This window comes from Rattus rattus, chromosome 2, assembly GCF_011064425.1.
Source record: "Rattus rattus isolate New Zealand chromosome 2, Rrattus_CSIRO_v1, whole genome shotgun sequence".
NCBI lineage: Eukaryota > Metazoa > Chordata > Mammalia > Rodentia > Muridae > Rattus > Rattus rattus.
The window spans coordinates 215,197-243,126 of record NC_046155.1 but is presented as its reverse complement, the minus strand read 5'-3'; the positions used below and the strand labels follow the sequence as shown (position 1 = coordinate 243,126).

Below are 27,930 nucleotides of genomic sequence, written 5' to 3'. Positions count from 1 at the left end.
CCTGGCCAGAGGTCTCCAGGCATGCAGGCCTTGCTTACAAAGAGACTGAGCATGGCAGGGAAAAGGCCCTTCTGCTACCTGACTTGCCAACAAATTGGCTATAAACTTTGTATGAGTGGTCTTCTCTGGTGGGCTTCTCATTCATTTTGGAGGCCCCCAGCAAGATCTCCAGAGACTGAATCCTGGCACTTTGGGGCATCAGGATTCCAAGAGCAGTGAAGAATATACCAGCTGCAGAGAACTCTGAGTGCTCTGGAGGCATCCTGACACTGCTACCCAAAAGAAAAAAGGTACGCCATCTGGTCTGAATACTTTGGGAGGTAAGTATGGTTTGTAGGAGATGTCATTTGGTTAGGACACAAGAGGGGAGATCAGAGACCATCATAGATGCTGTCTGGGACCCAAGTGAAATGTGAGACATCACCTATAAATCTGTGTGCTCCTTTTTGTGTTTGTTATTTGTCTCTGTGTGACTCTGTGTCTCCTTGTGTGTTTGTCTGTTCTGATGGTTAGATAAAATTGAAAATTGAAGTGGGAGTGAACTATTCTGAGATCGCAGCTACTGCTGTCCTCAAGGTAGCAGATACATGGTTGGGGGCAGTGTGTACCCACCTGCACTGAGCGCCCCATCCTGTGGGAGACTGTGGCCACTGCTGGCTGCTGCTGTTACTATAGCAGCTCTTGCAGCACTCGAGTAGTGAACTACCAGTTTCCCTGTAATAACCAGTGACTTTCTCTGGTACAAGACCCTACTCCTTGGCTTAAGAACTATGTCATTTTGTTGGCTTCCTATCCTTTTGGCTCAGTCAGGTTCCCAAGAGAGACCCAAAGCTGCTTGGATCTCTCAGCTCTGCCCAAGGAAATTGACCTTCCTCCATCTCTCACTCCAGAGCTCTTCCTTCTGGCTTGTTGAGTTGATTGACTTCTGCTTGCAGATCCTGGTCCTATTCTCTGTGTGGCAGTGGGGAGAAGCCTAGCCTCTCGTTGTTGCAGGGTTTATGGGAACTTTGACATCTAAGCCGAGTGCACACAGGAAGGAGGAAATAGTTCACTACCCACTCCGAGCAGCTGGTTGCCCCAGTGGAAAGGGGACGCAGTCACCCCCGGTGCACATATTTGTGTGGGGATGATGAAGATCCAACTCCTCCCATGTTCAGGCTTTATGCTCCCTTCCTTACCAGCGACTTGTATAACTGGAAGATTGCAGACTTTTCCCTTTCCTTCAGGGAAGCCTTTACCAACCTTTCCCAGGGTAAAAGGTTATTGGGCACTTTCTCTCCAAATAACACAGGGAGGATTCAGCAGCCAGAAAACCTTGTAGCTTATCCAAGTTAGGTTACTCAAGGACTTGAACAATTGCCCTCTGGGTTTGTGTCATGGTTCTGTGAGGCATATTGGGTATTTACTCCCATAGACTTAAATGCCTTTGAAAACCAGCAAACTGCTAATATTACCTCTGTTGTGTAGTTGGCCTCAGACATAAGGAGAAAGCTCTAGAAATTAGATGAATTTGGAGGGGTGAATGGGCCTCAACTTTTAAGAAAATATCTATTCACTTTACAATCCAATATCAGCTCTTTCTCTCCTCCCAGTACCCCTCATGTAAGTCTTTCCACCATGGCCTCAACTTTTTTTTTTTTTTTTTTTTTTTTTTTAGGAATTGCTCAGAAAGCTTAAAACAGCTGAGATTCAGCCAAAGACAAGGAAAGAAACTTTCCCCTACAGTCTCTGCTGCCTTTATGGAGAGAGACAAGAGAAAGGACATAGGGAAATAGACCGGGGAAGGATTAAAAAACTCACTAATGGGGTTGGGGATTTAACTCAGTGGTAGGCAAACACAAGGCCCTAGGTTTGGTCCTCAGCTCCATAAACAAAACAACCCCCCCCCCCAAACCAAAAACAAAAATGAAAAACTCACACTTTCTGGCCTGCATCTTCTACTAGGACAGGTCATCAGCTTGTCTGCCCCTTTGAAGACCCAGCAGTCTGAAGGCCTCCCAGGAGGTCTGCTATAGCCAGGGCCACAGGCTGGCCTCCAAGGAGACCTGCAGCAACCCAGTGATATAGGAGGCAGGCTCCAGACAGAGACACCCAGGCCAGCTAACACCAGAGGTAACCAGATGTCAAGAGGCAAGTATAAGACTGTAAACAACAGAAGCCATTATACTTTGACATCATCAGAACCCAGTTCTCCCAACAGAGCAAGCCCTGAATACACCAACACACCTGAAAATCAGGAAGCTGACCTAAAATCCTATGTCATGAAGATAATAGAGTTCTTTAAGGAGGATATAAATAACTCACTGAAAGAAATACAGGAAAACACAGGCAAACAGGTAGAAGCCCTTAAAGAGGAAACAAATAAATCCCTTAAAGAAATAACAGGAAAACACAAACAGGTGAAGGAATTGAACAAAATGATCAAAGGCCAAAAAAATGCAAGTAGAAACAATAAAGAAAACACAAATGGAGGCAACCCTGGAAATGGAAAACTTAGGAAAGAGCTCAGGAACTACAGATGCAAGCATCACCAACAGAATACAAGAGATAGAAGAGAGACTCTCAGGTGTAGAAGATACCTTAGAAGATATTGACACAAAAGTCAAAGAAAATTCAAAGTAAAAAACTAACCCAAAACATCCAGGAAATCCAGAACATAATGAAAAGACCAAATTTAAGAATAGTAGGAAGAAATGAGACTGAAGATTCCCAGCTCAAAGAACCTAAAAAATGACTATAAATCATAGAAGAAAACTTCTTCAACCTAAAGAAAGAGAAGGCCATAAATGTACAAGAAGCTGAGAGAACACCAAATAGATTGGACCAGAAAAGAAAATCCTTTTGTCACATAATAATCAAAACACTAAATGTACAGAACAAAGAAAGAATATTAAAAGCTGTAAGGGAAAAAGGCCACGTAATGTATAAAGGCAGACCTATCAGAATTACACCAGACTTCTCAACACAGACCCTAAAAGCCAGAAGAGCCTGGGCCTTAAGAGAACCTTAAGAGAACACAAATGCCAGCCCAAGCTACTATACCTGGCAAAATAATCAGCATAGATAGAGAAACAAAAATATTCCATGATAAAACCAAATTTAAACAATATCTACCTACCAATCTAACCTGACATTGTATTCTAGAAGGAAAACTCCAACACAAGGAAGGTACCCACACCAAAGAAAAAAACAAGATACTAATTATCTCACAACAAAACCAAAAGGAGAGAATCACATATACATAATGACACCTGTAACAATAAACATAACAGGAACTAAAAATCATTTCTTTAATATCTCTCATTATCTACAGACTCAATTCCCCAATAAAAAGACTTAATCTAACAGACTGGATATGCAAGCAGGATCCAGCATTTTGCTGCATTCAAGAAATAAACCTCAATAACACAGACACTACCTCAGAGTAAAAGGCTGAAAAGTCTTCTAAGCAAACGATCCCAAGAAACAAGCAGGTGTTGCCATCCTAATATCCATAAAATAGAATTTCAACCAAAAGTTATCAAGCAAGATGGGGAAGTATTCATCAAAGGTAAACTCCACCTAGAGAAAGTCTCAATTCTGAACATCTGTGCCTCAAATGCAAGACAATCCACATTCAAAAGAAACTACTAAAGCTCAAATCACACATTGAACCTCACACAATAGTAGTGGGAGACTTCAACATCCCATTAGCACCAATGGATGAGTCATTGAAATAGAAACTTGGCAGAGACACAGTGAAAATAAGAGGTTATGAACCAAATGGATTTAACATATATACAGAACATTTCATCCTAAAACAAAAGAATATACCTTCTCTGCACCTTATAGTACCTTTTCCAAAATTAACCATATAATTGGTCATAAAACACACCTCAATGGATATAAGAAGATAGAAATAATTCCGTGAATCCTATTAGATCACGATGGATGGAGGTTAGACTTCAATAACAACAAAAACAACAGAAAACCCACATACCCATGGAAACTGACTTTAGTCAGGGAAGAAATAGAAGAAAGACTTCCTGGAATTCAATGAAAATGATGGCACAGCATACCCAAACTTACGAGATACAATGAAAGTAGTGTTAAGAGGAAAAGTCATAGCACCAAGTGCCCTACTAAAGAAATTGGGGTGATCCTACACTAGCAACTTAACAGCACACCTGAAAGCCCTAGAACAAAAAGAAGTAAACACACCCAAGAGGTGCAGAAGGCAGGAAATAGACAAATTCAAGGTTGAAATCAACCAAATAGAAACAGAACAATACAAAAAATCAACAAAACCAAAAGCTGTTTTTTTTTTTTTGAGAAAATCAACAACACAGAAAAACCCTAGCCAAACTAACTAAAGGGCACAGAGATAGTATCCAAATTTAACAAACTCAGAAATGAAAAGGGAGACATAACAATAGAAATGGAGGAAATTAAAAAAAAAATTGAAGTCATGAAACAAATGGACTTAACTGATATTTATAGAACATTCTATCCTAAAGCAAAAGGATATACATTCTTCTCAGCATCTCATGGTACTTTCTCCAAAATTGACCATATAATTGGTCAAGAAAACAGGCCTCAACAGACACAGAAAGATAGAAATAATCCCATGCATCCTATCAGACCACCACGGCCTAAAGCTGGTCTTCAATAACAATAAGGGAAGAACGCCCACATATACATGGAAGTTGAACAATGCTCTACTCAATGATAACCTGGTCAAGGAAGAAATAAAGAAAGAAATTAAAGACTTCTTAGAATTTAATGAAAATGAAGGTACAACGTACCCAAACTTATGGGACACAATGAAAGCTGTGCTAAGAGGAAAACTCATAGCTCTGAGTGCCTGCAGAAAGAAACAGGAGAGAACATATGTCAGCAGCTTGACAGCACACCTAAAAGCTTTAGGACAAAAAGAAACAAATACACCCAGGAGGAGTAGAAGGCAGGAAATAATCAAACTCAGAGCTGAAATCAACCAAGTAGAAACAAAAAGGACCACAGAAAGAACAGAACCAAAAGTTGGTTCTTTGAGAAAATCAACAAGATAGATAAACCCTTAGCCAGACTAACGAGAGGACACAGTGTGTCCAAATTAACAAAGTCAGAAATGAAAAGGGAGACATAACTACAGATTCAGAGGAAATTCAAAAAATCATCAGATCCTACTACAAAAGCCTATATTCAACAAAATTTGAAAATCTGCGGGAAATGGACAATTTCCTAGACAGATACCAGGTACTGAATTTAAATCAGGAACAGATAAACCATTTAAACAACCCCATAACTCCTAAAGAAATAGAAGCAGTCATTAAAGGTCTCCCAACCAAAAAGAGCCCAAGTCCAGACAGGTTTAGTGCAGAATTCTATCAGACCTTCATAGAAGACCTCACACCAATATTATCCAAACTATTCCACAAAATTGAAACAGATGGAGTGCACTTCCGAATTCCTTCTATGAAGCCGCAATTACTCTTATACCTAAACCACACAAAGACCCAACAAAGAAAGAGAACTTCAGACCAATTTCCCTTATGAATATCAACGCAAAAATACTCAATAAAATTCTGGCAAACCGAATACAAGAGCATATCAAAACAATCATCCATCATGATCAAGTAGGCTTCATCCCAGGCATGCAGGGATGCTTTAATATACGGAAAACCATCAACGTGATCCATTATATAAACAAACTGAAGGAACAAAACCACATGATCATTTCATTAGACACTGAGAAAGCATTTGACAAAATTCAACACCCCTTCATGATAAAAGTCCTGGAAAGAATAGGAATACAAGGGCCATACCTAAACATAGTAAAAGCCATATACAGCAAACCAGTTACTAACATTAAACTAAATGGAGAAAAACTTGAAGCAATCCCACTAAAATCAGGGACTAGACAAAGCTGCCCACTCTCTCTCTACTTATTCAATATAGTTCTTGAAGTTCTAGCCAGAGCAATCAGACAACAAAAGGAGATCAAGGGGGTACAGATCGGAAAAGAAGAAGTCAAAATATCACTATTTGCAGATGATATGATAGTATATTTAAGTGATCCCAAAAAGTTCCACCAGAGAACTAAAGCTGATAAACAACTTCAGCAAAGTGGCTGGGTATAAAATTAACTCAAATAAATCAGTAGCCTTCCTCTACACAAAAGAGAAACAAGCCGAGAAAGAAATTAGGGAAACGACACCCTTCATAATAGTCCCAAATAATATAAAGTACCTCGGTGTGACTTTAACCAAGCAAGTAAAAGCTCTGTACAATAAGAACTTCGAGCCTCTGAAGAAAGAAATTGAAGAAGACCTCAGAAGATGGAAAGATCTCCCATGCACATGGATTGGCAGGATTAATATAGTAAAAATGGCCATTTTACCAAAAGCGATCTACAGATTCAATGCAATCCCCATCAAAATACCAATCCAACTCTTCAAAGAGTTAGACAGAACAATTTACAAATTCATCTGGAATAACAAAAAACCCAGGATAGCTAAAACTATCCTCAACAATAAAAGGACTTCAGGGGGAATCACTATCCCTGAACTCAAGCAGTATTACAGAGCAATAGTGATAAAAACTGCATGGTATTGGTACAGAGAAAGACAGATAAACCAATGGAACAGAATTGAAGACCCAGAAATGAACCCACACATCTATGGTCCCTTGATTTTTGACAAAGGCGCCAAAACCATCCAATGGAAAAAAGATAGCATTTTCAGCAAATGGTGCTGGTTCAACTGGAGGTCAACAAGTAGAAGAATGCAGATCAATCCATGCTTATCACCCTGTACAAAGCTTAAGTCCAAGTGGATCAAGGACCTCCACATCAAACCAGATACACTCAAACTAATAGAAGAAAAAGTGGGGAGCGTCTTGAACACATGGGCATTGGAGAAAATTTCCTGAACAAAACACCAATGGCTTATGCTCTAAGATCAAGAATCGACAAATGGGATCTCATAAAACTGCAAAGCTTCTGTAAGGCAAAGGACATTGTTGATAGGACAAAACAGCAACCAACAGATTGGGAAAAGATCTTTACCAATCCTACAACAGATAGAGGCCTTATATCCAAAATATACAAAGAACTCAAGAAGTTAGACCGCAGGGAGACAAATAACCCTATTAAAAAATGGGGTTCAGAGCCAAACAAAGAATTCACAGCTGAGGAATGCCGAATGGCTGAGAAACACCTAAAGAAATGTTCAACATCTTTAGTCATAAGGGAAATGCAAATCAAAACAACCCTGATATTTCACCTCACACCAGTAAGAATGGCTAAGATCAAAAACTCAGGTGACAGCAAATGCTGGCAAGGATGTGGAGAAAGAGGAACACTCTTCTATTGTTGGCGGGACTGCAGACTGGCACAATCACTCTGGAAATCAGTCTGGAGGTTCCTCAGAAAATTGGACATTGAACTACCTGAGGACCCAGCTATACCTCTCTTGGGCATATACTCAAAAGATGCCCCAACATATAAAAAAAACATGTGCTCTACTATGCTCATAGCAGCCTTATTTATAGTAGGCAGAAGCTGGAAAGAACCCAGCTGCCCTTCAACAGAGGAATGGATACAGAAAATGTGGTACATCTACACAATGGAATATTACTCAGCTATCAAAAACAATGACTATGGGGTTGGGGATTTAGCTCAGTGGTAGAGCACTTGCCTAGGAAGCGCAAGGCCCTGGGTTCGGTCCCCAGCTCCGGAAAAAAAGAACCAGAAAAAAAAAAAAAAAAAACAAAAAACAAAAACAAAAACAATGACTATGAAATTCATAGGCAAATGGAGGGAACTGGAAAATATCATTCTGAGTGAGGTAACCCAATCAGAGGAAAACACACATGGTATGCACTCATTGATAAGTGGCTATTAGCCCAAATGCTTGAATTATCCTAGATGCACAGAACACATGAAACTCAAGATGGATGATCAAAATGTGAATGCTTCACTCCTTCTTTAAAAGGGGAACAAGAATACCCTTGGCAGGGAATAGGGAGGCAAAGATTAAAACAGAGGCAGAAGGAACACCCATTCAGAGCCTGCCCCGCATGTGGCCCATACATATACATCCACCCAATTAGACAAGATGGATGAAGCAAAGAAGTGCAGGCCAACAGGAGCCGGATGTAGATCTCTCATGAGTGACACAGCCAGAATACAGCAAATACATAGGTGAATGACAGCAGCAAACCACTGAACTGAGAACGGGACTCCCGTTGAAGGAATCAGAGAAAGAGCTTGAAGGGCTTGAAGGGGCTCGAGACCCCATATGAACAACAATGCCAACCAACCAGAGCTTCCAGGGACTAAGCCACTACCTAAAGACTCTACATGGACTGACCCTGGACTCTATCCTCATAGGTAGCAATGAATAGCCTAGTAAGAGGACCAGTGGAAGGGGAAGCCCTTGGTCCTGCTAAGACTGAACCCCCAGTGAACATGATTGTTGGGGGGAGGGTGGTAAGGGGGGGAGGATGGAGAGGGGAACACCCATAGAGAAGGGGAGGTGGAGGGGTTAGGGGGATGTTGGCCCGGAAACCGGGAAAGGGAATAACACTCAAAATGTAAATAAGAAATACTCAAGTTAATAAAAAAATTACCAAAAAAATCATCAGATCCTACTATAAAAGCCTATACTAAACAAAACTCGAAAATCTAGATGAAATGGATGATTTCTAGCCAGATACCATGTACCAAAGTTAAATCAAGAGCAGGTAAACTAAACAGGTTCATATCCCCTAAGGAAATAGAAGTCATTAAAAACCTCCCAACCAAAAAAACCCCAGGGTCAGATGGCTTTAGTGCAGAATTCTACCAGACCTTCAAGGAAGAGCTAATACTAACACTCCTCAAACTATTCCATAAAATAGAAACAGAAGGAACACTACCTAGTTCATTCTATGAAGCCACAATCACTCAGATACCTAAACCACACAAAGACCCAACAAAGAAAGAGAACTTCAGACTAATTTTGTTTATGAATATCAATACAAATGTTCAATAAAATTCTACCAAACGGAATCTAAGAACATATCAAAACCATCATTCACCATGATCAAGCAGGCTTCATCCCAGGGATGAAAAGTTTGGTTCGATATTCAAAAATATATTAATGTAATAAACTCAAAGGAAAAAATAACATGATCATCTCTTTAGATACTGAAAAAGCATTTGACAAAATACAATGCCCCTTCATGTTAAAAGTTTAGAGAGATCAGGAATTCAAGGGTCATACCTAAACATAATAAAAGCAATATATAGCAAACCAACAGCCAATATCAAATTAAATGGAGAGATACTTGAAGCAATCCCACTAAAATCAGGGACAAGAATGTCTCTCTCCCTTATCTATTCAATACAGTACTTGAAGTTCTAGCTTGAGCAATAAGACAACAAAAGGAGATCAAATTGGCAAAGAAGTAGTCAAGGTGTCACCATTTGCAGATTATATGATAGTTTATATAAGCAATCTACCAGAGAACCTCTCCAGCTGATAAACAACTTCAGCAAAGTGGCTGGATATAAAATTAACTCAAACAAACCAGTAGCTTTTTTAATACAAATGATAAATGGGCTGAGAAAGAAAATAGGGAAACAACACCCTTCACAATAGTCACGAATAATATAAAATGTTTTGGGGTAACTCTAACCAAACAGTGAAAGATCTGTTTGACAAGAACTTCAAATCTCTCAAGCAAGAAATCAAAGACCAACAAATGGAGAGATCTCCCATGCTCATGGATTGCTAGGGTTAATGTAGTAAAAATGGCCAAATGCAAACTACAGATTCAGTGCAATTCCCATCAAAATTCCAACATAATTCTTCAAAGATATAGAAAAAGCATTTCTCAATTTCATATGGAAAAACAAAAATTCAGGATAGTGAAAACAATTCTTTACAATAACTTCTGGGGGAATCACCATTCCTGACCTCAAGCTATACTACAGAGCAATAGTGATAAAAACTGTATGGTATTGTTATAGAGACAGACGGGTTGATCAATGGAATACAATCGAAGAGCCAAAAATAAAACTACACACTTGTGGACACTTAGTCTTTGACAAAGAATCCAAAAGTGTACAATGGAAAAAAGAAAGCATCTTCAATAAATGGTGCTGGTCTAACTGGCAGTGTGTAGAAAAATGAAAATAGATTCATATTTGTCACCTTGCACAAAGTTCAAGTCCAAGTGAATCAAAGACATCAACATAAAACTAGATACACTGAATATAATAGAAGAGAAAGTGGGAAAGAGCCTTGAATTTATTGACATGGGGTGGAGGCTCTAATATGAAGAATTGATAAATGGGACCTCATGAAACTGAAAAGCTTCTGGTAAGGCAAAGGACATGGTCAATAGGACAAATCAGTCACCTACAGATTGGGAAAAAAATCTCCACTACCCCCACATCTGATAGAGGGCTAATATCCAAAACATAAAAGAACTCAAGAAGCTAACCTCCCAAAAAACCAAACAACACAATCAAAAATAGGGTATAGATCCAAACAGTTCACAAAAGAGGTATAGCTGAGAAGCACTTAAAGAAATGTTCAAACTCCTTAGTGATCAGGGAAATGTAAATCAAAACTACCGAGAGATTCCACCTTACACCACTCAGATTGGCTAAGGTCAATACACATATTGGTGAGAATGTGAAGAGGAACACTCCTCCACTCCTGGTGGCATTGCAAACTGGTATAACCACTCTGGAAATCAATCTGGAGGTTCCTCAGAAAACTGGAAATAAATCTACCAGAAGACTCAGCTATACCACTCTTGGGCATATACCCAAAAGATGCCCCACCATGCCACAGGTGTACATGCTCCACTCTGTTCATAGCGGCCTTATTTGTGATAGCCAGAAGTTGGAAACAACCCAGATGTTCCACAACAGAAGAATGGGTACAGAAAATATGGTTCATTTATACAGTGGAATACTCTTCAGCTATTAAGAGTGAGGTCATCATGAGTTTTGCAGGTAAATGGATGGGACTAGAAAATATCCTGAGTGAGGCAACTTGGACTCAAAAGGACATGCATGGTATGTACTCACTAATAAGTGGGTATTAGCCAAAAAAGTACAAAATACCCAGGATGTAATCCACAGAACTCAAGGTTAATTAGCCAAAGCATCCAAGTGAGGATGCTTCAATCCCACTTAGGAGGGAGAAGAAAGCAATCATGGTGGGTAGAGGCAGGGAGGGACCAGGGTGGGAGACAGGTCAGGAGAAAATGGGAACATGATCAGGTATTGGGGGGAAGGACAGGACTGAAACCCCAAGAGGCAGTACAATGAATGGAAACAGGCAACCTTGGAGGTGGGAGGTGATGGGACTTTCAGGATTTAAGGGGAGGGACCTTAGATGAGATGCCCAATGGGAGGGAGGACTTGTAGAGTCCACCACCAGAAAAAAGACAGGGCATCAAGTGGAGGGGTGGTGTCGCCATCTGACAGTTAAAAACTCTGACCCAGAATTATTCCTGGTTAAAAGAACTGCAGGGACAAAAATGGAGAAGAGACTGAGTGGAAGGAGGTACAGTGAGCCTCCCAACTTGGAATCCATCTCAAGGGGAGGCTCCAAGGCCTGACAACTATTGCTGATGCTATGGTGTGCTTACAGACAGAAGGCTAGCATGGCTGCCCTCCGAGAGGCCCACCAAGCAGCTGACTGAGACAGACGCAGCTACTTACACCCAGCCAGTGGACTGAAGTCTGGGACTCCTGTGGTTGAATTAGGGAAAGGCTGGAAGAAGTTGAGGAGGAGGTGCCCATAGGAAGACCAGCAGTCTCAACTAACCTCGGGTTCTCTCAGACATTGAACCACCAACCAGGCAGCATACATGAGCTGGTCTAAGGCTCCCTACTCATATGCAGCAGAGGACTGCCTGGTCTGGCCTCAATGAGAGAAGATGACCTAACTCTTGAGAGACGAGACCTCAGGGAGTGGGAAGGCCTGGTGGGGTGAGGACATCCTTTTGGAGATGGGGTAGGAGGAATGAGATGAGGAATAATTTGAGGGTGGACCAGGAGGGGGATAATGAATGGATGTAAAAAAAAAAAAAGAAGAAGAATGGGAAAAAAGCCAAAAAATCTCACTAACACCGATGAAGTGTTGGCATATTTGTTTAGCTATTTTATTGGGTTCTTTTATTTATTTTATATCACCCTTCCAACCCTTATTCCTCTTTAATCCCTTCTGACCTCCCAACAATAGGTAGGAGAGAAAGAAGGTTGGAGGTCCTGCTGATTAGGGGTGTTGGGTTTTGTCTTAGGGTTTCCATTGCTATGAAGAGACATTATGACCAAGACAACTCTTATAAAGGACATTTAATTGGGGCTGGCTCACAGGTTCTGAGGCTCAGTCCATTATCATCAAGGTGGGAAGCATGGCAGGATCCAGGCAGACATGGGGCTGGAAGAGCCAAAAATTCTACATCTTGACCCAAAGGTACCCAGGAGAAGACTACTGTCTTCCAGGCAGTTAGGAGGAGGGTCCTAAAGCCCACCCCCACAGTGATACACTTACCATTCATATTCTCTCCAGAGTACCCAGAATTCAACTATCTGCAGCTGGCAAAAAGCATACTCCTAGAGCACAAGACAATCATAGCTTACAGCTGTGGACAAACTGAAGCAGCCTCATATCCCATCCCTGGGATTAAAACATATTCACCTATCTTACCTGTTTTTTAAAGAAATCAAAACTCTCACTAAAACGAAGCCTTGAATGCAGATGTTGGAGTTAAGATAAAAAATATTCGGCACTCTGTTTCCTAGCCCGCCCTTTGCGTTCACAATATCCACGGTGACTGCACCAGTTCGAGCGCCTTTAAAAGGCCACACGCACGCCAGCCGCTGCTATAAAATGTTCCCAGCGACACAGCTGCAGAAGTGCGCTGCTGAGTTGCGGTGAGGAGACTCACTCCGCCCGGCTGCTCCTCCCACAACCTATCGGCGCGGGACAGCTCCTGGCAAAGAGGACCGTACACGAGCACAGCACCCGCTCGGGCCCTCCACCAACAGCCCCAGCTGGCGACATCAATTTCTACCGATTTATCGGACTTCTGCCCAGACTCTGAAATGCCAACTATGTCGAGGCCAGCACTGGATGTCAAGGGTGGTACCACCTCTGGAACGGAGGATGCCAACCGGGAGATGAGCTCTCTGGCCTACTCTAACCTCGGGGTGAAAGATTGCAAGGCAATGACCGTCCTGCACTACCTCGGGGTCACCTCAAATGGAGCCAAAGCCAGTGGAGTGCCCACTAGCCCTCTGGATCATCATCTCCAGCAGGCTCTCCTGCCACCCCTTCTACCCAACCCCCATCCTTCAACCTGCACCCCACCCCTCACCTGCTGGCCAGTATGTAGCTTCAGAAGCTTAATAGCCAGTACCAAGGGGCTGCAGCGACTGCTGCTGCTGCCCTGGCTGCACCAAGCCAGTTAGATTCTTATTGCTTTGAGGAGACCATGACCAAGGAAGCTCTTTTTTTCTTCTTGCTTCCAAGTGGATTTAGTGGTATTTATTTATTTATATTGGATATGTTATTTTTTTGCATTTCACATGCTATCACCTTTCTCGATTTCCCCTCTGGAAATCCCCTATCCCATCCTCCCTTCCCCTGCTTCTATGAAGGTCCCCCCCACTCCCCTTCTACCTCCTTGCCCTGGCATTTAACACTGGGGCATTGAGTCTTTCCAGGACCAAGGGCTTTTCCTCCCATTGATGTCAGACAATGTCATCCTCTGCTACATATGTGGCTGGAGCCATGGATCCCTCCATGTGTACTCTCTGGTTGGTGGTTTAGTCCCTAGGAGCTCTAGGTGGTCTGGTTGGTTGGTTTTGTTGTTCTTCCTATGAAACCTCTTCAGCTCCTTCAATCCTTTCTTTAACTTCTCCATTGGGGACCCTGTTTTCAATCCAATGGTTGGCTATGGGCATCTGCCTCTGTATGTGTCAGGCTCTGGCAGAGCCTCTCAGGAGACAGCTATATCAGGCTCATGTCAGCAAGCACTTCTTGGCATTTGCAATAGTGTCTGGGTTTGGTGTCTGTATATGGGATGGATCCCCAGGTAGGGCAGTCTCTGGATGGCCTTTCCTTCAGTCTCTACTCCACACTTTGTCTCTGTATTTCCTCCTTTGAGTATTTTGTTTCCCTTTCTAAGAAGGACTGAAGCATCCACACTTTGGTCTTCCTTCTTCTTGAACTTCATGTGGTCTGTGACTTATATCTTGGGAATTCTGAGATTTGGGGCTAATATTCACTTATCAGTGAGTACATATACCATGTGTGTTATTTTGTGACTGGGTTACCTCACTCAGGATGATATTTTCTAATTGCATCCATTTGCCTAAGAATTTCATGTAGTCATTGCTTTTAATAGCTGAGTAGTACTCCATTGTGTAAATTTACTATATCTTCTGTAGCCATTCTTCCACTGAAGTACATCTGGGTTCTTTCAAGCTTCTGGTTATTATAAATGAGGCTGCTATGAACATAGTGGAGCATGTGTCTTTGTTATATGTTGGAGCATCTTTTGGGTATATGCCCAAGAGAGGTATAGCTGGATCCTCAGGCAGTTCAATGTCCAATTTTCTGAGGAACCTCCAGACTGATTTCCAGAATGGTTGTACCAGTCTGCATTCCCACCAACAATGGAGGAGTGTTCCTCTTTCTTCACATCCTCGCCAGTATCTGCTGTCACCTGAGTTTTTGATCTTAGTCATTCTGATTGGTGTGAGGTAGAATCTCAGGGTTGTTTTGATTTGCATTTCCCTGATGACTAAAGATGTTGAACATTTCTTTAGGTGTTTCTCAGCCATTTGGTATCCCTCTGTTGAGAATTCTCCATACCCCATTTTTAATGGGGTTATTTGGCTCTCTGGAGTCTTCTTGAGTTCTTTGTACATACTGGATATTAGTCACCTATTGGATATAGGATTGGTAAAGATCTTTTCCCAATCTGTTGGTTGCCGTTTTGTCCTATTGACATTGTCCTTTACCTTAAAGAAGCTTTGCAATTTTATAAGGTCCCATTTGTCATTTCTTGATCTTAGAGCATAAGCCACTGGTGTTCTGCTCAGGAAATTTTCCCCTGTGCCCATGTGTTCGAGACTCTTCCCCACTTTCTCTTCTATTAGTTTCAGTGTATCTGGTTTTATGTGGAGGTCCTTGATTCACTTGAGCTTTGTACAAAGAGATAAGAATGGTTCGATTTGCATTCTCTACATGCTGTCCTCCTGTTGAACCAGCACCATTTGTTGAAAATGCTGTCTTTTTTCCAAAGGAAACTCTTAAAAATGCAAACATTTTGTAGTGCCAGGGAAATGTTAGTGATCCCCCAAAAACAGACAGGAGCCGATGGAATGCAACTCACAGCAGGGTCTTCATTCTGTTCAACCATCATGGAGGATGGTTCTGGTGATGGAGGAGCCCCGAATGTCTCTCAGGGGAAGGCTTTATAGTAAGCAGCAACCGGGGAAGGGAGCTAAGTGTGCAAGCATCCAATTGGAAAGCTACTGTGGCCTTTAACACAACTGGCTGGTGCTGAGCATCATGTCATGAACTTAATTTCTGTTCTCCTCTGCATTGGTGGTCATTAGGCAGGGGGTGGGCTTGTAACCTGGGGCTTTGTCGGGGGAATAACCTGGACACACTGGTCTTATTGAGGGTGTAACCTGGAGATGCTAGTCTTGGGGATTAGCTTAGAGACTGGAGCTAGGCTCAGGTTTTGTTGGGGGCAACTTGGAAACAAATGCCAGGGGCTAGCCTGCTAGTTTACCTGGGTTCAAACTTAGCTTAGGTTCTTTAAAATGGAGTCTGAACTTATTGAATTTGGCTTCACAATTTAGGTTGGCTTAGAGTTTCAGAAGTTTAGTCTATTTATCATCACGGCGGGAAGCATGGCAGCGTGCAGGCAGACACGGTGCTGGAGGAACCGAGAGTTCAATATCTTGAACTGAAGCAACCAGAAGGAGACTGTCTTTCACACTGGGCAGAGCTTGAGCATAGAAAACTTCAAAACCTGCCTCCACGGGACATTTTTCCTCCAGCAAGGCCATGGCTACTCCAATGAGACCACACCTCCTAATAGTGCCACTCCCCACGGATCACGCATTCAAACACAGGAGTTTATGGGGGCTATTTCTATTTAAACTACCACACTAACCTCAGCAGGAAGATAAATCAAAAATAGGGAAGAAATCTTAGCCCTCTTGGAAGCTATCTGGTTACCTAAGAGGATGGCCATTGTCTATTGTAAGGACACTAAAATGGGGGAATAAACAGTTTCTGTTTAACTGGTTGCTTTGCATCCTGCCTCTAGCTAATTGCTTATCTTGGCTTCTGTTAAGCTTCCTCTGAAGCTACTTAATAACAGAATGTGGCTTTTGCCTTTAAAAACTACTTACCCTAAGCATGAAGTGTTACACTTGAGTCCGTAATAACTGACTATAGTTCCAGCTGGCCAGAATAAGGACTTTCACTTAGCTATATACTGTTTCTGAATGGTCATCTCTGGTAGGTTCCCTTATAACACTCTACCAACACAGCTATGATTCTTTTTTATTTTTAAATATATATGGGTGCTTTGTCTGCATGTCCATCTGCACAGCAGAAGAAGGCATTGGATCCCATTACAGATAGTTGTGAGCTTGACTTGTGAGTTGTGAGTTCAAAGTTCTGTACCGAAATTATTCTCATCATAGAAGGAATAGTACCCTATTCCTCCTATGAAGCCATAATTACACTTATACCTAGATGACACGAAGACCCAACAAACAAAGAGAACTTCAGACCAATTTCTCTTATGAATATCGATGCAAAAATACTCAATAAAATCGAATCCAAGAACACATCAAAACGATCATCCATCATGATCAAGTGGGCTTCATCCAAAGGATGCAGGAATCTACCAATATACAGAAATACATCAACATAATCCACTATATAAACAAACTCGAAATAAAAATCACATGATCATTTCATTAGATGCTGAGAAAGCATTTGACAAAATTCAACACTCCTTCATGATAAAAGTCCTGTAAAGAACAGGAATTCAAAGTAAAAGCTATATATAGCAAGCCAGTAGTGAACGTTAAACTAAATGGAAAGAAACTTGAAGCAATCCTACTAAAATCAGGGACTAGACAAGGCTGCCTACTCTCTCCCTACTTATTCGACATAGTACTTGAAGGCCTAGCCAGAGCAATCAGACAACAAAAGGAGGTCAAAGGGATACAAATTGGAAAGGAAGAAGTCAAAATATCACTATTTGCAGATGATATGATTGTATACTTAAGTGACCCCAAAAGTTTCACCAGAGAACTACTAAGCCTGATAAACAACTTCAGCAAAGTGGCTGGGTATAAAATTAATTCAAAGAAATCAGGAGCCTTCCTCTACTCAGAATAAACTGTGAGAAAGAAATTAGGGAAAAGACATCCTTCACAATAGACCCAAATAACATAAAATACCTTGGTGTGACTCTAACCAAGCAAGTGAAAGATCTGTATGTCAAGAACTTCAAGTCTCTGAAGAAAGAAATTGAAAAAGCTCTCAGAAGATGGAAAGAACTCCCATGCTCATGGATTGGCAGGATTAATATAGTAAAAATGGCCATTTTGCTAAAAGTAATCTATAGATTCAATGCCCATCAAAATTCCAACTCAATTCTTCACAGAGTTAGAAATTGCAATTGGCAAATTAATTTGGAATAACAAAAAATAGCCAAAACTATCCTCAACAGTAAAAGAACTTTTGGGGTAATCACTTTCCCTGACCTCAAGCAATATTACAGAGCAATAGTCATAAAAACTATATGGTATTGGTACAGAGACAGGCAGATAGATCAGTGGAACAGAATTGAAGACCCAGAAATGAACTCAGACAGCTACGGTGACTTGCTCTTTGACAAAGAAGCTAAAACCATCCAATGGAAAAAAGATAGCATTTTCAACAAATGGTGCTAGTTCAACTGGAGGTCAGCATGTAGAAGAATGTAAATGGATCCATTCTCATCGCCCTGTTCATAGCTTAAGTCTAAGTGGATCAAGGATCTCCACATCAAGCCAGATACACTTAAATTAATAGAAGAGAAACTGGGGATGAGCCTTGAACACATGGGCACAGGGGAAAATTTCCTGAACAAAACACCAATGGCTTATGCTCTAAGACCAAGAATCAACAAATGGGACCTCATAAAACTGCAAAGCTTCTGTTAGGCAAAGGACACTGCTGTTAGGACAAAACGGCAACCAACAGATTGGGAAAAGATCTTTACCCATCCTACATCTGATAGAGGACTAATATCCAAAATATACAAAGAACTCAAGAAGTTAGACTCCAGAGAACCAAATACCCCTGTTAAAAATGGAGTAGAGAGCTAAACAAAGAATTCTCAGCTGAGGAATATCGAATGGCTGAGAAGTACCTAAAGAAATGTTCACCATCCTTAGTCATCAAGGAAATGCAAATCATAATAACCCTAAAATTCCACCTCACACCAGTCAGAATGGCTAAGATCAAAAACTCAGGTGACAAAGATGTGGAGAAAGAGGAACACTCCTCCATTGTTGGTGGGATTGCAAACTGATACAATCACTCTGGAAATCAGTCTGAAGGTTCCTCAGAAAATTGGACACAGCTATAGCACTCCTGGACATATACCCAAAAGATGCTCCAACATACAACAAAGACACATGCTCCACTATGTTCATAACAGCCTTATTTTTAATACTGAGAAGCTGGATAGAACCCAGATGCTCTTCAACAAAGGAATGGATACAGAAAATGTGGCACATCTACACAATGGAATACTACTCAGCTATCAGAAACAATGACTTCATGAAATTCATATGCAAATGATGGAACTAGAAAATATCATCCAGAATGAGGTAACCCAATCACAGAAAAATACACAAGGTATGCAGTCACTGGTAAGTGGATATTAGCCGAAAAGCTGGAATCACTCAACATTCAATCCACATGAAGCTCAAGAAGAACGACCAAAGTGCAGGTACTTTAAACAGAGACCAAAAATATTCGTAGTATGTAGTATGGAGTATGGAGGCAAAGGTTGGAGCAGAGATGAAGGAGTGGACATTCAGAGCCTGCCACACATGGGTATACTGCCCATATATATATATACAGCCACCAAAACTAGATAAGATTGATGAAGCTAAGAAGTGCCTGCTGACAGGAACCGGATATAGATATCTCCTGAGAGACACAGCCGGAGCATGTCAAATACAGAGGTGAATCCTAGCATTGAACTGAGAATGGGACCTCCATTGGAGGAATTAGAGGAAGGATTGAAAGAGCTGAAGGGGCTTGCAAGCCCATAGGAACAACAATGCCAACCAACCAGAGCTCCCAGGGACTAAACCACTACCCAAAGACTATACATGGACTGACCCATAGCTCCAGGTGCATATGTAGCTGAGCATGGCCTTGTTGGGCACCAATGGGAGGAGAAGCCCTTGGTCCTGACCAGGCTGGACTCCCCAGTGTAGGGGAGTGTGGGGGCGAGGGGAGAAAGGGGGTGTGGATAGGGAGGAGGAACACCCTTTTAGAAGAAGGGGAGGGGGGATGGGATAGGGTGCTTTTCTCTGGGAAACTAGGAATGGGAATAACATTTTAAACGTAAATAAAAAAAATCCAATTAAAAAAGAAGAATGATGTAGGCAAACTAAAAAAACAAAACAACAACAACAAAAAAACCAAAAAACAAACACAAAACAAAAGTAGATTCAATAATCTACCCTTTATTCCTATTATTCCTGTATCCCCCATCTTTCTTTTCATCCCTTCTCCCTGGCCTCTAACACTAGATAGGAGAGAAAGAGGATAGAGAAAAGAAAAAGAGAAGGAAATTCCTGAGTCTAATCTCCTATATTTTGTTTTTCCCTGATCCAAGACCATTACAATTTGTAAACACCCCCACTTCAATGATGATAGACATTAGTCATCCATTGAATGACCTAAAACCACTCCCCCTGTCTCTTGCAAAGTGGGGCCTCACTCTCTTAAAATTGCTTCCTGTTGACTTAGGCCTCACTTTTCTTTTGCTTGCTCCCACCCCCACAAACACTTTTTGGGATAATGGTCAGTCTTAAGAAAGCTAGCTGTAGTTTCTTGATTTCTTTCCTCCTGTCTGCAGCCAAGACCTTTAGGGGGGTCTTCCCCAGTCATATCAGATTTTTATCAAATTGGAAGGAGTCTATAGCTTCTTTTTTCTTTTTTCTTTTTCTTTTTCTTTTTCTTTTTTTCGGAGCTGGGGACCGAACCCAGGGCCTTGCGTTTGCTAGGCAAGCGCTCTACCACTGAGCTAAATCCCCAACCCCTAGCTTCTTTTTTCTTGTGGAAACATGCATAACCAGTCCTCCAGCATGGCATATTTCCTGCTTTCCATTCTGAGGTTGAGACATCCTGATATTAAACAGGCTGATTTAGTGCAGCAGTGTTTCCCATAATCTATTGTCTTACAGCAGCTGTTTTTGTTTCTTTGTTAGCATTTACGAATTTGAAGCCAATAAAGCACTGTGTAATCTATCTCCGGGGTCTTTGTTACCCCTTTCTGCTGGTTAATCATTTCCTTTAAAGTATGATTGGATCTCTACATTTGCCTGTCCTGTGGGATTGTGTGGTATATCTGTAATATGCTTTATCTTATAATACACAAAAAGTTGCTTCACTTTAATAGAGGCATATGCTGAAGCGTTGTCAGTCTTAATTTGTACAAGTATTCCCATAATTGTTATAGCTTCTAATAAATGTGTACTTACTGAATCAGCCTTTTCAGAATTTAAAGCCCTTGCCCATTGAAATCCTGAATATGTATCTATGGTACTGTGCATGTGCTTAATTTTCTACTCTGCAAAGTAAAACACATTCATTAGCCAAATTTCATTTCTTTGGGTACCTCTTGGGCTATTCCCTGCAGGTAATGGAGTTTGGTTATATAAAGAACAAGTAGAACTTTTAAAATAATTTCCTTGGCTTGTTGCCAAGTGATAGAACAATCCCTTTTTAAACCCTTGTTGTTATTATGGTGTTTCTTATGAAATTCTGAGGCTTCTATAACATTTCCTATTAGTAGTTGATCAATTTCATCATTACTTTGTGTCAGAGGGACTGGTAGACCCATATGGAATCTGATATGTGCTATGTGCAATGAATGATTTCTTTTGCTGATACTTGTAGTTGAGTATATAGTGAAGTTAATTCTGAATCATTCTGAATAAGTTCAGTGGTTTCTATAAACAAAACAACTCTTTGTGCATATAGAGAGTCAGTTACTGTGATGGTTTGTACATGCTTGGCCCAGGGAATGGCATTATTAGGAGGTTTGGCCCTGTTGGAGTAGGTGTGGCACTGTGGGTGTGGTCTTTAAGACCCTCATCCTAGCTGCCTAGAAGCCAGTATTCTGCTAGCAGCCTTCAGATGAAGATGTAGAACTCTCAGCTCCTCCTGCACCATGTCTGCCTGGATGCTGCCATGTTCCTGCCTTGATGGTAATGGACTGACCCTCTGAACCTGTAAACCAGCCCCAATTAAATGTTGTCCTTTATAAAACTTGCCTTAGTCATGGTGTCTGTTCTCAGTAGTAAAACCCTTACTAAGACAGTTACTATATAAAAAGATTCTGAAAAATCTTACAATATGATAAGAATTGCATATAATCTAAATTTTTAACTGAATCATAAGGACTCTGAGTCACTTTACTTGTCTTTTCTGCCTTATATTCTGCATTTCCTGATTTATTTGCATCAGTGTAAAACACAGAGGCTCCAAGAAATTGGAGTCTCTTTTATTATGTGAGGGAGAATCTTTATATAAACTGGAGTCACTTGCTTTTGGAGTATTGTTAATCCCCCCCCCCCAAATTTCTGCAGTCTCTTTGCCAATATTCACTTTCTTCCCATAATGAGGCAATTTCAGCATTAGTAAAATGTACCATAATCTCTGTTGGGTCTATTCCTGCTAATTGACAAAGTTCCATATTTCCTTTCAGAATCAATTTAGAAACCTTTTTTTTTTTATAGGTCTCTATTTACTCTGTTTTTCTGGTAAAAATATCCATTCTAAGATATAATCTTCCTTCTGCATTAGAATTCCTGTGTGAGAATGGGTAAAGGTAACTAAAATACAGGCCATTTTTGGAGCAAGACAAGCTATATGTGCTTCTTGTAGTTTCTTTTCTCCCAGAGCCAATTCTTTTTTCCAGCTGATAATTTCTTGGACTATTTAAGCCTTTATCGCCTTCTACGGTTCGAAATAAGTTACTTAGCTCTTGATTAGCTAACCTAATTATGGCCTTAGCCAATTTGTGTCTCCCAACAAATTTTGAAAATCATCAAGAGTTCTTAATTGGTCTCTTTTAATTTGTATTTTCTGTGGTTGAGTTTTTTGCAGACTTATCTTATTTCCTAGATAATTAATAAAATCACCTTTTAAAATTATTTAGGAGAAATTTGTAATCCCCAGCAAGGGAAAGATTCTTTACTTCATCAAACGTTTTTCCTAAAATATTTGTATCTGAGTCAAACAGTAAGATATAATTCAGATAATGGTAACTTATAGATGAGGAAATTGCTTCCAAATTATTTCTGTTGGCTGCTGTATAAAATATTGGCATAAGATAGGACTATTCAACATTTTTGTGTCAAGACTTTCCAGTGACACCTTTTTATTGCTTTTTATTGATGACATTTTTTATTATAAGTAGGTATTAAGAAAGCAAACCTTTCACTATTTTGTTCTTGTAAAGGAATTGTGAAAAAGGAATCTTTTAGATCAATCACGTGAGAGGCCATTCCTAAGGTAAAAAGGAAAACAATGGGATTCTAGGTTGTAAAGACCCCATTGGCTGAATAATTTTATTAATTGCTCTCAGATCTGTCAACACCCTTCATTTGCCAGATTTCCTTTTGTGTGACAAATACAGGAGAATTCCAATGGTTAGTGGACTCCTCTATGTGTTGAGCCTACAGCTGCTCTTGGACTAGCTGTTCTAGTGCTTGTAATTTTTCTTTTGTCACAGGCCACTTTTCTATCCAAATAGGTTGGTCAGTCAATCACCTTAGTGGTAAGTCTGTTGGTATTCTGTTAGTAGTGTCTCCCCCATACATAGTTGGAAAACCAGCTTCTGCTGTGTCCTGTTTATGGACAACACGGATAGTTCATGACTGACCTTGATAAGACTTTTTGATACCTTCGTCAGGAACATCTCTTATTTTATGGCTTGTCCCTTGAGTTGGAGGAATGTTAATCTGTGCCACACATTGTGGCAACAGATCTGTTCTCCATAAATATATCAGCCACACATGGCTTTAATTTTCCTGTTTGATCTTCTGGCCATTTTACATTTACATTTATATTTTGTTTTACCTGGGATAAAGTCCTAACTTCTAGAAACTGGATAACTATCTCATGAAGAAGTTAATCTGGAGACCAAGATCTTGGTGAGGTTATGGTTACCTCTGCTCCAGTGTCTACCGTTTCTCCAATTTCAATATTATCTATAAACACCGTCAGTTTCGGCTTCTGATCATCTACAGAAGTTTGCCAAAATATTTGTTTCTTGGCCCCTTCTGTTTTTTTTTTTTTTAATCTGCCGAAGTTGCTTTGACATTGATATCTGTTTTTAATGTCTGTCTTCAGAGCAGTGTTTGTTTTGCAGATGAATATCTTTGCTGTTGTCCTAAATTGGCTGATTTGAGTTTGGTATCGGGGTCTGCAACAGGCTCCCCCACCAGGCATTTTTTGACAAGAGGTTGCCCCATTTGTCTTTTGTTGGTCTACATTGATTAGTCCAGTGATGGCCTTTGTCACACCTTTTGCATATTCAGGAAAGCATAGGGCCTCTTTCAAAATTAGTTTGGTCCTCTTTATAATTCTTTTTGAAATGATCTTGTTCACCACAATTTAGACATTTTCTCGTAGCCTTCAGAGATCTCTTATCCTATTAAGTTCATAGCATATGAATGAGATCCAATGCCAACTGTACTTCTAATTCATTCATATATTGGTGCTGATCTTGTCTTTAAAGATCTGATCACCTAAAGATTCCCTTAGTGCTTTCCTATCTAGTGTCTCTGATACATTTCTATCTGAAGCTGAAGTCAACCTTGGTAAAAAGTCAGTGACCGTTTCTTTTGGACCTTGCATAACTGGAGTAAAAGTTCAAGTCTTTTTCCTGATTCTTCGACCTTGTTCCAAGCATTCAAGGCTGCCATATGACATGATGCCAAGGCTGGCCCGTCATATACCGACCACTTGCTTCAGTACCTCAGCATATGGGCCTCCCCCTCATAGCTGAGAGACATTGACACCTCTGGCCCTATCTCCCTGTTCTAGTTCCCTAGTCTTTGCTTTCCACCAGGAAAGCAATCATGATTGGAGACCAGGTTCTAATATTTCTCTTGTCTTATCTCTCCAGACTTGGGGGATTATATTGTTTTGAATTACCCAAGAATTTAATGTTTGTTTCATGAATGGTGAATGCATCCCATTCTCTGTGACACTTTCTTTAAATTTTCTCAAATACAGCATATCTATGGGTTACCTCCCATATTGTTAATAAATTGTTGATTTTCAGCATCTGCTGGTATCTGTTGTATATTAACCAGACAAGCTAAGATTTGTTTTCTAACAACCTTTGGCTGATTTTCCTGAATTTTATAATGTGGTGATGCACCAGGCTCTGGCTTCCTTTCTTCTGTCTCTATCTTAGCATCTTTTTAAAAAAATCCAAATTGTTCTTTTAATGTTTGCCTGTATATCTTTATTATTGTAGTATCTTCCTTATTTCTAGTTATACATTTTTCTAATTTTTTTCTGTTTGTCTCCATATGTCATTTTTTGTGTGTCTTTATTATTTTAGTATTTTCATTTTTATTTATAATGTATTTTTAAAAAAGATTTATTTATTTTATGTACATAAGTACACTGTAGCTGTCTTCACACACACCAGAGAGGGCATCAGATCCCATTACAGATGGTTGTGAGCCACCATGTGGTTGCTGGGAATTGAAGTCAGGACCTCTGGAAGAACAGTCAGTGCTCTTAACCACTGAGCCATTTCTCCAGCTTATAATGTATTTTTAAACTTTCCTTCTGAGGACTATATTAATTGTTCATATTTCTCTTCTTATATCTCTATTAGTATTTTCCTTATTTTGATTCATAAAATTAATTTTTTTCTTCTAAGGCCTGTGTTCAGTTTTCATTATTTCTTTTTATATTTCTAAATTTCTCTTCTTTGCAGAAGTATAAAAAGCCATTATGATTATTATGGCTAGGATAATATATTCCAGCATAATAATAATCATAATTGGTAATGCATCAATTTCAATTAGCTCTATTATCTCATTCTCTTTTGTTCCTATCTTTACACTACTTCAAATGGCATTATATAAAGTCCAAAAGTTCTGTGTTATTGTGCCTTTCATCTTTATATGCCTTATTTCTTTAAATGTATCAATTTCAAATTATTTGTATTTATTTGTGAAATTCTACATCCAGATTCCTTTCCTCTTAAACGTTAAGACATAATTTCAGACCCTTTTTGCCAGGTCAGAAGTTTTGGTGCATTTGGTTTTGTGTGTGTGTTTTTTGTCTTTCTCTGCCATTCAGCTCGAGGCATTGCAGCAGTTAGTCCTGTCCCAGCTGTCCAGCTAGCTCCTCAGATTGGCTGCTGGCTCTGCCTGCCTGGGGCCAGTCCAGCAGCTAACTGGAAATTCCCTGAGTTCCCTGCTTTTAGACCTATCCTTAGGCAGGCGTGGCTTTTGCAACTGTCCTGGGCCCACCTGCCACCCTGGGTCGGGCCATTCTTCTTCATCCTGTGGGTCAGGTCTCTGCACACTTGCAGGCTTTTCCTGCTGGGCTAAATGACCTGAGTGGGACGTACCCCAGGCTTTGGTTGGTGGCTGCCACCTCTTAACTGGATCATGCTCTGAGACTAAGTAATGTGGATTGATCCCCAGAATAGCCGTTTAGCAAACATGAGATTGAGACACCAGCCTGGTACGCTGACGAGGGTAAATGCTCTTCTGAGGGGGGTTTGTGCTGCACATTTGTGCATCGATGGGGCATTGACCTTTCTCCCGGGTCCAGCAGTTGCAGGAAGTGTATGTTTGCTAGGGAACCATCACTTCTCCCAAACTGTGGCTTCCTGCCTGACTTTTTTGTCAGACTCCCGTGTGTCCCCCAGCCATGCGTCTCAGTCACCTCCGACCTGGCCAGGGGAACCCGGGCTGAGATTCTGGCACTCACAGGAGTGCAGGGCTGACCCGGCATTGTAGTTTGGTCAGTTAAGGAGACTGTGAAATACATCTGGCTTTGGTTTCCAGTATTTATCTAGGAACCTGTGCAAAAAATCAGCATTTGAATAATAGAAGGATAATCTTCCCACGGTACACAATAAACATTATGCCTTCACGCAGTGGTGGGGTGGGGGTGGGGTGAACAAAGGTCTAACACTTGGGGGCTGTTGTCGCTGCCTTAACTAGTGTTAGGTCCTGAGTAAGGTGTGAGGGCCAAATTGTGACTTCCCTTTACTGTTGACAGTAAGACAAATCCATTTGAATGGGTGCCTAAGTACAAAACTGACACCAGGCACTGGAGCAAAACCTCCTCAGGCCTCTTATCACTGTGCAATTATCTTCTGTGGCAGTTTTCCTATAATCCTTTAGGGAGGCTGTCACAAATAGCTCTAACTCGTATGTCATCATATTAAATGTCGCCAGAGGACATTTAAAACAATTTTAAAGCCCCTTTTATTAAAAAAAAAACAAAACATGTTTATCTCCATTCCAGAGAAGGCTTTCAGTTGCTGTGGCTTGAGTCACACTCTTTGCAGTCGACACTAGCCCAGAGGCTAAGGCTTAGGAGAGTCAGACCCAGGTCACAGATGATAACTTATAGGCTGCTCCAATTAGGGTCATCAAAGGAAGGACTGGTGGCCGGCCCAGTACAAGAACCCATTCATTCCTTAGATCCCCAGAGTAGCCGTTTAGCAAACATGAGATTGAGACACTTCAGCCGGGCACGCTGACGAGGGTAAGCGTTGCGCAATGCTCTTCTGGGGAGGTTTGTGCATCGATGGGGCTGTGCTTCACGCTCTCTCACCGGGGATTTGTTCTTTGGTCTCCTCAGCAATCCTTCGGGGGTTTCAGAGGGAAGGGGTCTGGAAGACACACTTCACTGTTGTGTATCAGAAAAGCGCAGCAAACGTACAATTGGCATATTCACTGCGCATTGCCACACACGTAAAAACCCTGTATTCAGTTGGCTGAAGGATCTTCCCTCGGAGACTGTGAAGCAACACAGTCCCTCGTGCCATCCGGGAGTCTCTGAGACCTCACGCATAGCCCCGCTAGCTCGACCCCTTCTCTTATTCTACGGTAGCCCCTTCACGCATAGCCCCGCTAGCTCGACCCCTTCTCTTATTCTACGGTAGCCCCTTCTTTATCTGTTCAGGCTCCGTCTGGGCTCTGCGAATCCTGCTCAAAGCTGGTACCATTTCCTCAGAAGGCAGAATGAAAAGACAGCAAATTCTTAGAAAGTTGCATTGCTCTCCGCTTTGTCAGAAGCCGAATGGGTTTGCAGAAAGGCCTGGCAACCAGTCAAGGTACAAGTTGGACCTTGTCTACCTTGTCAGGTGCTACGGTTTAAATGTTCCCTAGAGTTCATGTGCTGGAAACTGAATCCCTAGTGCTAGATTCTGAGGGCATTTAAAAGGTGGGAATGTTGGGAGGTGACTGGGGCAGAGCCCACACTAATGGATCAATCCCTTCCTGATTAGTGGGTAGTGGAAGGAGAAAGGTCCATCAGAAAAGCTCTGTCTACTGGGATAAGAGAGCTGTGCAAGAATCAGCAGAGGTGACCTTAGCTGTAACTCACGGCATTGGGGATG

The 27,930-nt window shown here is 41.1% G+C and overlaps 1 pseudogene; it reads left to right on the top strand.

Moving 5' to 3' along the window:
* Positions 1-13,033: 13,033 nt before the first annotated feature.
* LOC116894777 lies at positions 13,034-27,700 on the top strand (annotated as a pseudogene).
* Positions 27,701-27,930: the final 230 nt, after the last annotated feature.